General features: G+C 44.1%; 1 non-coding gene across 1 annotated transcript; it reads left to right on the plus strand.

Moving 5' to 3' along the window:
- The first annotated feature begins 589 nt into the window (after positions 1-589).
- TRNAA-GGC (transfer RNA alanine (anticodon GGC)) lies at positions 590-661 on the plus strand. Its single transcript has one exon. It is a non-coding gene; the product is annotated as a tRNA-Ala (tRNA).
- The last annotated feature ends 7857 nt before the right edge of the window (positions 662-8518 follow it).

Here is an 8518-nt window from a genome sequence, read left to right on the forward strand (position 1 = left end):
TGTTTCTTCTATGCAAAGAAGTTTGCTTACTTGGAAGTAAAGTGTTTGAAATATCACCAACAAATTAAAAAAAGAAATCCCTGTAAGCTTTCAGAAGTGCAGCTTTTTCCCAGGCTACACTCACCCCAGCCTCCACCCATAGTCCAGGGGTTCTGTCTTCTGCTGGAGGTGGGGGAGCTGTCCAGTCCCCCCAGCACCAAGGAGATGGCACATCTGTGCCCTGCACGGAGCAGTGGTTCCCCCGCGGCGTGGGGAGGACCCAGGAGTCCCGCCGTCCTCTTGTAGCTGCCCTCAGCCCAACTCCATGTCTCTTAAGGCACCTACCAGGTGCAGTCTGCCCTACACATTGCCTGTCCAGGCATCACAGTTCTCCTGTAGGAACTGGGATCCCTTGGACACAAAACTGTTGTCAACCACAGCCTAACCCTGACCCCCAGGAGAATCAGCCCACACCCTCCATAGACAGCTGTGGAGAAGAGACATAAGGTGGCCCAGAAACCTCCAAATGAGCAAAACTTGATTAGTCTCCATGGGGTAGGACAGGACAATGCACGTCCACAAGCCTTTAGTTCATGGTGGCTAGTTAGGAGGGGGTGTAGCTCAGTGATAGAGTACATGCTTGGCATGTATGAGACCCTGGGTTCAATCCCCAGCACCTCCAGGTATTGGCTCTATTTTTCTCTAGTGGAATAATGATGGAATATTGTTCAAACATTGTGGCTAAAGCAGTCACTACGGGGGCCTAAAACACATGAAAGTGAGCAGAGATGCTCATTCCCTCTCCACCCAGATGCTCAGGTCCTAAGCTTCTCTGGGGGTCCACTGTACTTGCTCAGCACCTGCCTATAATGGAAGGGTGCCTGGAAAGTGCCCCTGTCCTCCTGGTTCTTATGTCATTGTTCCGTGGCTCCTCTTTGTAAATATCAGGACGGGCAGGGTGCCTGTTGCAGAGGAAGTGGAGGAGCTGCTCTGCAACGTCTCCAGGTCACACCCAGAGAGGACCTCAGCCTCTCCTGCAAATGCACTGGGCTCCTTGCCCAGAGCTCTTTAAAAATCAGCATGGAGGAGACCTTCAAGATGACGGAGGAGTAAGACATGGAGATCACCTTCCTCCCCACAAATACATCAGAAATACATCTACATGTGGAACAACTCCTACAGAACACCTACTGAACGCTGGCAGAAGACCTCAGACTTCCCGAAAGGGTGCGTGAGGAGAGAAGATTCGGAGCACCACCTAAACAAGCTCCAGAGATGGGCGTGAGCCATGGCAATCAGTGCAGACATCAGAGACGGGCATGAAACGCTAAGGCTGCTGCTGCTGCCACCAAGGAGCCTGTGTACAAGCACAGGTCACTCTCCACACCTCCCCTCACGGGAGCCTGTACAGCCCGCCACTGCCAGGGTCCCATGATCCAGGGACAACTTCCCCCGGAGAACACACATCATGCCCCAGGCTGGTACTACGTCACGCCGGCCTCTGCCACCTCAGGCTCGCCCCGCACTCCGTGCCCCTCCCTCCCCCGGCCTGAGTGAGCCAGAGTCCCCCGAGTCAGCTGCTCCTTTAACCCTGTCCTGTCTGAGCGAAGAACAGACGCCCTCCGGTGACCTACACACAGAGGCGGGGCCAAATACAAAGCTGAACCCCGGGAGCTGTGTGAACAAAGAAGAGAAAGGGAAATTTCTCCCAGCAGCCTCAGGAGCAGCGGATTAAATCCCCACAATCAACCTGATGTATCCTGCATTTGTGAAATACCTGAATAGACAATGAATCATCCCAAAATTGAGGCGGTGGACTTTGGGGGCAACTGTAGACTTAGGGTTTGCTTTCTGCATCTAATTTGTTTACCTTAGCTTAGTATTTAGAGTTTATTATCATTGGTAGATTTATTGATTTGGTTGCTCTCTTCCTTTTTTTTATATATATATAGATTTTTTTTCCTTTTTCTCTTTGTAAGTGTGTATGTGTATGCTTCTTTGTGTGATTTTGTCTGTATAACTTTGTTTTTACCATTTGTCCTATGGTTCTGTCTGTCCGTTTCTTTTTTATTTCAGCATACTTTTTAGTACTAGTTATCATTGGTGGATTTGTTTTTGGTTTTGTTGCTCTCTTTCTTTCTTTCTTTCTCTTTCTTTATTACTTTTTAATTTTTAATTTTTAATAATTTTTTAATAACTTTTTTCTTTTCTTTTCTTTTCTTTCCTTCTTTCTTTCTTTCTTTTCCCTTTTCTCCCTTTTCTTCTGAGCCATGTGGCTGACACAGTCTTGGTGCTCCGGCCAGGTATCAGACCCATGCCTCTGAGGTGGGAGAGCCGAGTTCAGGACACTGGTCAACCAGAGAGCTCCTGCCACACGTAATATCAAATGGTGAAAGCTCTCCCAGGGATCTCTATCTCAACGTTAAGACCCAGCTCTGCTCAACGACCAGCAAGCTACAGTGTGGGACACCCTATGCCAAACAACTAGAAAGACAGGAACACAAACTCACTCATTAGCAGAGAGGCCACCTAAAATCAAAATAAGGTCACAGACACCCCAAAACACATAACCAGACGTGGACCTGCCCACCAGAAAGACAAGATCCAGCCTCACCCACCAGAACACTGGCACAAGTCCCCTCCACCAGGAAGCCTACACAACCCACTGAACCAACCTTAGCCACTGGAGGACAGACACCAAAAATGACAGGAACTACAAACCTCCAGCCTGGGAAAAGGAGGCCCCAAACACAGTAAGTTAAGCAAAATGAGAAGACAGAGAAACACACAGCAGATGAAGGAGCAAGGTAAAAACCCACCAGACCTAACAAATGAAGAGGAAATAGGCAGTCTACCTGAAAAAGAATTCAGAATAATGATAGTAGAGATGATCCAAAATCTTTGAAATAAAATGGAAAAAATACAAGAAAAGTTTAACAAGGACCTAGAAGAACTAAAGAGCAAACAGACAATGATGAACAACACAAGAAATGAAGTTAAACATTCTCTAGAAGGAATCAATAGCACAATAACTGAGGCAGAAGAACGGATAAGTGACCTGGAAGATAAAATAGTGGAAATAACTACTGCAGAGCAGAATAAAGAAAAAAGAATGAAAAGAATTAAGGACAGTCTCAGAGACCTTTGGGACAACATTAAATGCACCAACATTCGAATTATAGGGGTCCCAGAAGAAGAAGAGAAAAAGAAAGGGACTAAGAAAATATTTGAAGAGATTATAGTTGAAAACTTCCCTAATATGGGAAAGGAAATAGTTAATCAAGTCCAGAAAGCACAGAGAGTCCCATACAGGATAAATCCAAGGAGAAACACACCAAGACACATATTAACCAGACTATCAAAAATTAAATACAAAGAAAAAAATATTAAAAGCAACAAGGGAAAAACAAATAACATACAAGAGAATCCCCATAAGGTTAACAGCTGATCTTTCAGCAGAAACTCTGCAAGCCAGAAGGGACTGGCAGGACATATTTAAAGTGATGAAAGGGAAAAACCTAGAACCAAAATTACTCTACCCAGCAAGGATCTCATTCAGATTCGATGGAGAAATTAAAACCTTTACAGACAAGCAAAAGCTAAGTGAATTCAGCACCACCACACCAGCTTTACAACAAATGCTAAAGGAACTTCTCTAGGCAGGGAAAACAAGAGGAGGAAAAGACCTACAATAACAAACCCAAAACAATTGAGAAAATGGTAATAGGAACATACATATCAATAACTACCTTAAATGTAAATAGGTTCAATGCTCCCACCAAAAGACATAGACTGGATGAATGGATACAAAAACAAGACCCGTATATATGCTGTCTACAAGAGACCCACTTCAGACCTAGGGACACATACAGACTTAAAGTGAGGGGATGGAAGAAGATATTCCATGCAAATGGAAATCAAAAGAAAGCTGGAGTAGCAATTCTCATATCAGACAAAGAGACCTTAAATGAAGACTATTACAAGAGACAAAAAGAGCACTACATAATGATCAAGGGATCAATCCAAGAAGAAGATATAACAATTGTAAATATTTATGCACCCAACATAGGAGCACTTCCATACATAAGCCAAACACTAAGAGCCATAAAAGGGGAAATCGACAGTAACACAGTCATAGTAGGGGACTTTAACACCCCTCTTTCACCAATGGACAGATCACCCAAAATGAAAATAAATAAGGAAACACAAGCTTTAAATGACACATTAAACAAGATGGACTTAATTGATATTTATAAGACATTCCATCCAAAAGCAACAGAATACAATTTCTTTTCAAGTGCTCATGGAACATTCTCCAGGATAGATCATATCCTGGGTCACAGATCAAGCCTTGGTAAATTTAAGAAAATTGAAATTGTATCAAGTATTTTTTCTGACCACAATGCCATGAGACTAGTTGAGTTTATTTTTGTGTATGGTGTTAGGGAGTGTTCTAATTTCATTCATTCATTTCATTCTAGTTTATCTTCCCAACTAGTCTCACACCAGTCAGAATGGCCATCATCAAAAAATCTAGAAGCAATAAATGCTGGAGAGGGTGTGGAGAAAAGGGAACCCTCTTGCACTGTTGGTGGGAATGTGAATTGATACAGCCACTATGGAGAACAGTATGGAGGTTCCTTAAAAAACTAAAAATAGAACTACCATATGACCCAGCAATCCAACTACTGGGCATATACCCTGAGAAAACCGTAATTCAAAAAGAGAGATGTACCACAATGTTCATTGCAGCTCTATTTACAATAGCCAGGACGTGGAAGCAACCTAAGTGTCCATCGACAGATGAATGGGTAAAGAAGATGTGGCAGGGCTTCCCTGGTGGCGCAGTGGTTGAGAGTCCGCCTGCCGATGCAGGGGACGCGGGTTCGTGCCCCGGTCCGGGAAGATCCCACATGCCGCGGAGCGGCTGGGCCCGTGAGCCATGGCCGCTGGGCCTGCGCGTCCGGAGCCTGTGCTCCGCGGCGGGAGAGGCCACAGCATTGAGAGGCCCACGTAACGCAAAAAAAAAAAAAAAAAAAAGAAGATGTGGCACGTATATACAATGGAATATTACTCAGCCATGAAAGGAAATGAAATTCAGTTATTTGAGATGAGCCTAGAGATAATCACAGAACATGAGGTAAGTCAGAAAGCAAAAGACATATACTATGACATCACTTATAGGCATTATCTAACAACTGACACAAATGAACGTATTTTCACAGAGAAAGAGTAGTGAGGTGGATGGACCTAGAGTCTGTCATACAGAGTGAAGTAAGTCAGAAAGAGAAAGACAAATACCGTATGCTAACACATATATACGGAATCTAAAAAAAAAAAAAAATATATATATATATGGTTCTGAAAAACCTAGGGGCAGGACAGGAATAAAGATGCAGGTGTAGAGAATGGACTTGAGGACATGGGGAGGGAGAGGGGAAGCTGGGACAAAGTAAGAGAGTGGCATGGACATATATACACTACCAAATGTAAAATAGATAGCTAGTGGGAAGCAGCCGCATAGCACAGGGAGATCAGCTCAGTGCTTTGTGACCACCTAGAGGGGTGGGATAGGGAGGGTGGGAGGGAGACGCAAGAGGGAGGGAATATGAGGATATATGTATATGTATAGCTGATTCACTTTGTTATAAAGCAGAAACTAACACACCATTGTAAAGCAATTATGCTCCAATAAAGATGTTAAAAAAAATCAGCATGGACCTTTCTGAATAGGAAATTGCTTCAGGTTTCCAATTCTTCTGAATTTGTAACTCAGGGCTACACTCATGAGGTCCCACCAAGCTCTGAGTCAAAGAAATAGAAAACTATCCTCCAAGAGAAATTTGGGATAAAAGCACGGCTCTTCTCTAGCTGAATGTCAGGGTTCCAGGAGAGGTAGATTTTGAAAGCTCAGTCACCCTCACGGAGGGGCAGTTTATAAAGTCCAAGCCTTTAGAAAGAAGAAGGATTCCCAGAAAGGAACGAGAAGAAAGGGGAGAACATAAACATGGGAAACACCTGCATGGAGGGTGTACATATCTAATTATATATGATTTAGAATCAAGTAAAGGAAGGCATCCCTAGCTCAGCATCTGGCCGCAAACCCCGAAGAGTCAAATCATGTTTGCTTTCAGCTCCATCTCCCTAGCTTGTCATATAAATAGAACCCTGGTCAAGGCCTCTTGGCTGAGAGATGCCACTATGTCACTACATTGTAAGGAGACAACGGTCACCGTATAGGTGATGAGCCCACACGGACCTAACGGAGCAGGGATGCAGGACAGAGATGAAAGACAATCTGGTGCATTGAATGAGGTCATCACGCCCTACAGTTAAGGAAATCACAGCGGCTGTACCAGCCAGCATCCTGGCAGGACACAGTATCCAACTCAGATGGTTTAAGAGTAATGAATGAAGAGCTGTGGGCAGGGTAAGCAGACACACAGAGGATGCTGAGGCTCCCAGAGCCCAGCAAGGGTGGGCATTGCCATTGCCATCACCACCCAAGGTCAAAGGTGTGGAAATGGCCCAACAAGATCCCAGTAAGAGTGACAGCCATGGAGATGGCTGCCTGCAAGTAAGAGGAGTCATTCAGGGATACAGCCGCTGACAGAGAAAGGTAGTCCAGAGTAGGGCAGGAGTGGCAAAGATCTACCCAGATCCCTCTCTCTGCTCCAACTGTCAGCTACTGCTTCCCAAACGCCAAAGCCAGTGGGAAGCCAGCGGACAAGGGAGACAGACAGTGCAGAATCGAGGAGCAAGCTTCCTGGTCACAGAGTAGAGAAGGATGTAGAATGGGCATGGAGGGATGGAGCAGAGAATAACCATGCAGTGATCACTGATATTTAATTAAGAAAGTGCCATCCCTGTAGGACAGGGGTTCTCCACCACAACACTGTTAGCATTTGGGGCCAGATCCCTCTTTGTTGTGAGGGCAGCCCTGGGCATCACACGATGTTTAGCAGCATCCCTGGACTCTACTCACTAGATGTCAGGAGTAGCCTCCAGTCATGGTACGAAAAAGGTCTGCAGACATTGCCAATTGTCCCCTGCAGGAGGGGGGCAAAAGAAGCCCCAGCTGAGGATCACTGCTGCAGGAAAGAGTATGTGACCCCAAGACAAGAAGGTCAAGGCTTCAGACACTACAACAGCATCAACAATAAGAAAAAAGATTCCGTTAAGACCCACACCTCACCTTACCTGGTTCTACTGCGTTCAGAGAGAGAGGTGGTGGTGGGAAGTAAACTAAAGGGATTCTAGTTTCTTGTAAGACTGATGACAAAACGAATGTGAAAACCCTTCCACTAGAAATATGAGGAAATATAACTAAAAAGGAAATATAACTAAAAAGGATGATGCATAAGCTAGAAGCCATGTAGGCGTGTGGGCTGCCCCACACAGGAGCCAGAGTGTGGGGTAACACAAACCAGGAAGCAAAGGACAAGTTTTGCAGGAGTAAAGTCTCAGGAGACTGAGATCCATGTATAAAGTCACAGCTCTTAATGCAACGGCTGGAAAAAAATGTGCCAGCCAGCCCAAAGAAACGACAAGAAGTAGATGACTCGCTGGACTCTGGGTGGGGAAAAACACCTTCCTTTGCCTCCTGCGGGTTTGCCATTTGATTCCCTAGTTAGAGGAACCTCCAAGCTGAGAAGATAGTGGGAAAAAACAAAAAATATCATACAGGGGCAATAACGCAGCTGAGGCACTGGTAGAGTTAAACAGAAAATCCCAACGGATTCAACTGAGGAAAAAAAAAAAAAGAAAAAACACTGGAAATGAACTTGAAATCAAAAAAATAATAAAGCACTAGACTTCGATGGAAGCTCAGGAGATGAGCATTAAATATCTCACATCAGACAACAGAACCTACCAACAGCAAGAGGAATCGAAATCATAGGAAAAGAGCAAAAGACTCTAGAAATAAAAAAGGATAGGTTTGAAAAGAGAAATCAACTAGTAGAATTTTAAATATTGTTATTGAAAGTCAAAACTCCACGGAAGAGTTAAGATTAGATCCAGCAGAAGAGTTTCACTTCTGAGCCCATTGTAAGAAGTCAAAGTTAGGTGCTGTCTGATTTTATCATTGAAATACTATTACAGTCACTAAAGGATTCTTCCTATGAGAACAATGATAACTCTGTAGAAATGAGCCCTAATGCCAAATCTGAGGAACTATAGATTGCATATTGCCCACTGCACAGTACAAGACCTCCTTTATAAGAAGACGGATCAGTTAATCCGTGTAATAGAGTAACTAATTGTATAAAGTTGTGTTTGATGTAATTTCTTAATGAGGACTCCTCTGCAGATTTATTTCCTTGTATTCCTGTCTCACTTCTTTCTGGGACAAACCACACCTTTATAGGATCAGAAAGGCAGTAAGGGCTTCATTGCCTTTGAATCAATGTCACGTGATGGTTTCTGAGAAACTCACCCCCCAACATTTATTCATTCCACAAATATTTACTGAGTATCCGCCATATACCATCTACTCTTCTAAGTGCTTGGGATAAATCCTTGAGGGAAAAATCCCTGG

This window comes from Phocoena phocoena, chromosome 7, assembly GCF_963924675.1.
Source record: "Phocoena phocoena chromosome 7, mPhoPho1.1, whole genome shotgun sequence".
NCBI lineage: Eukaryota > Metazoa > Chordata > Mammalia > Artiodactyla > Phocoenidae > Phocoena > Phocoena phocoena.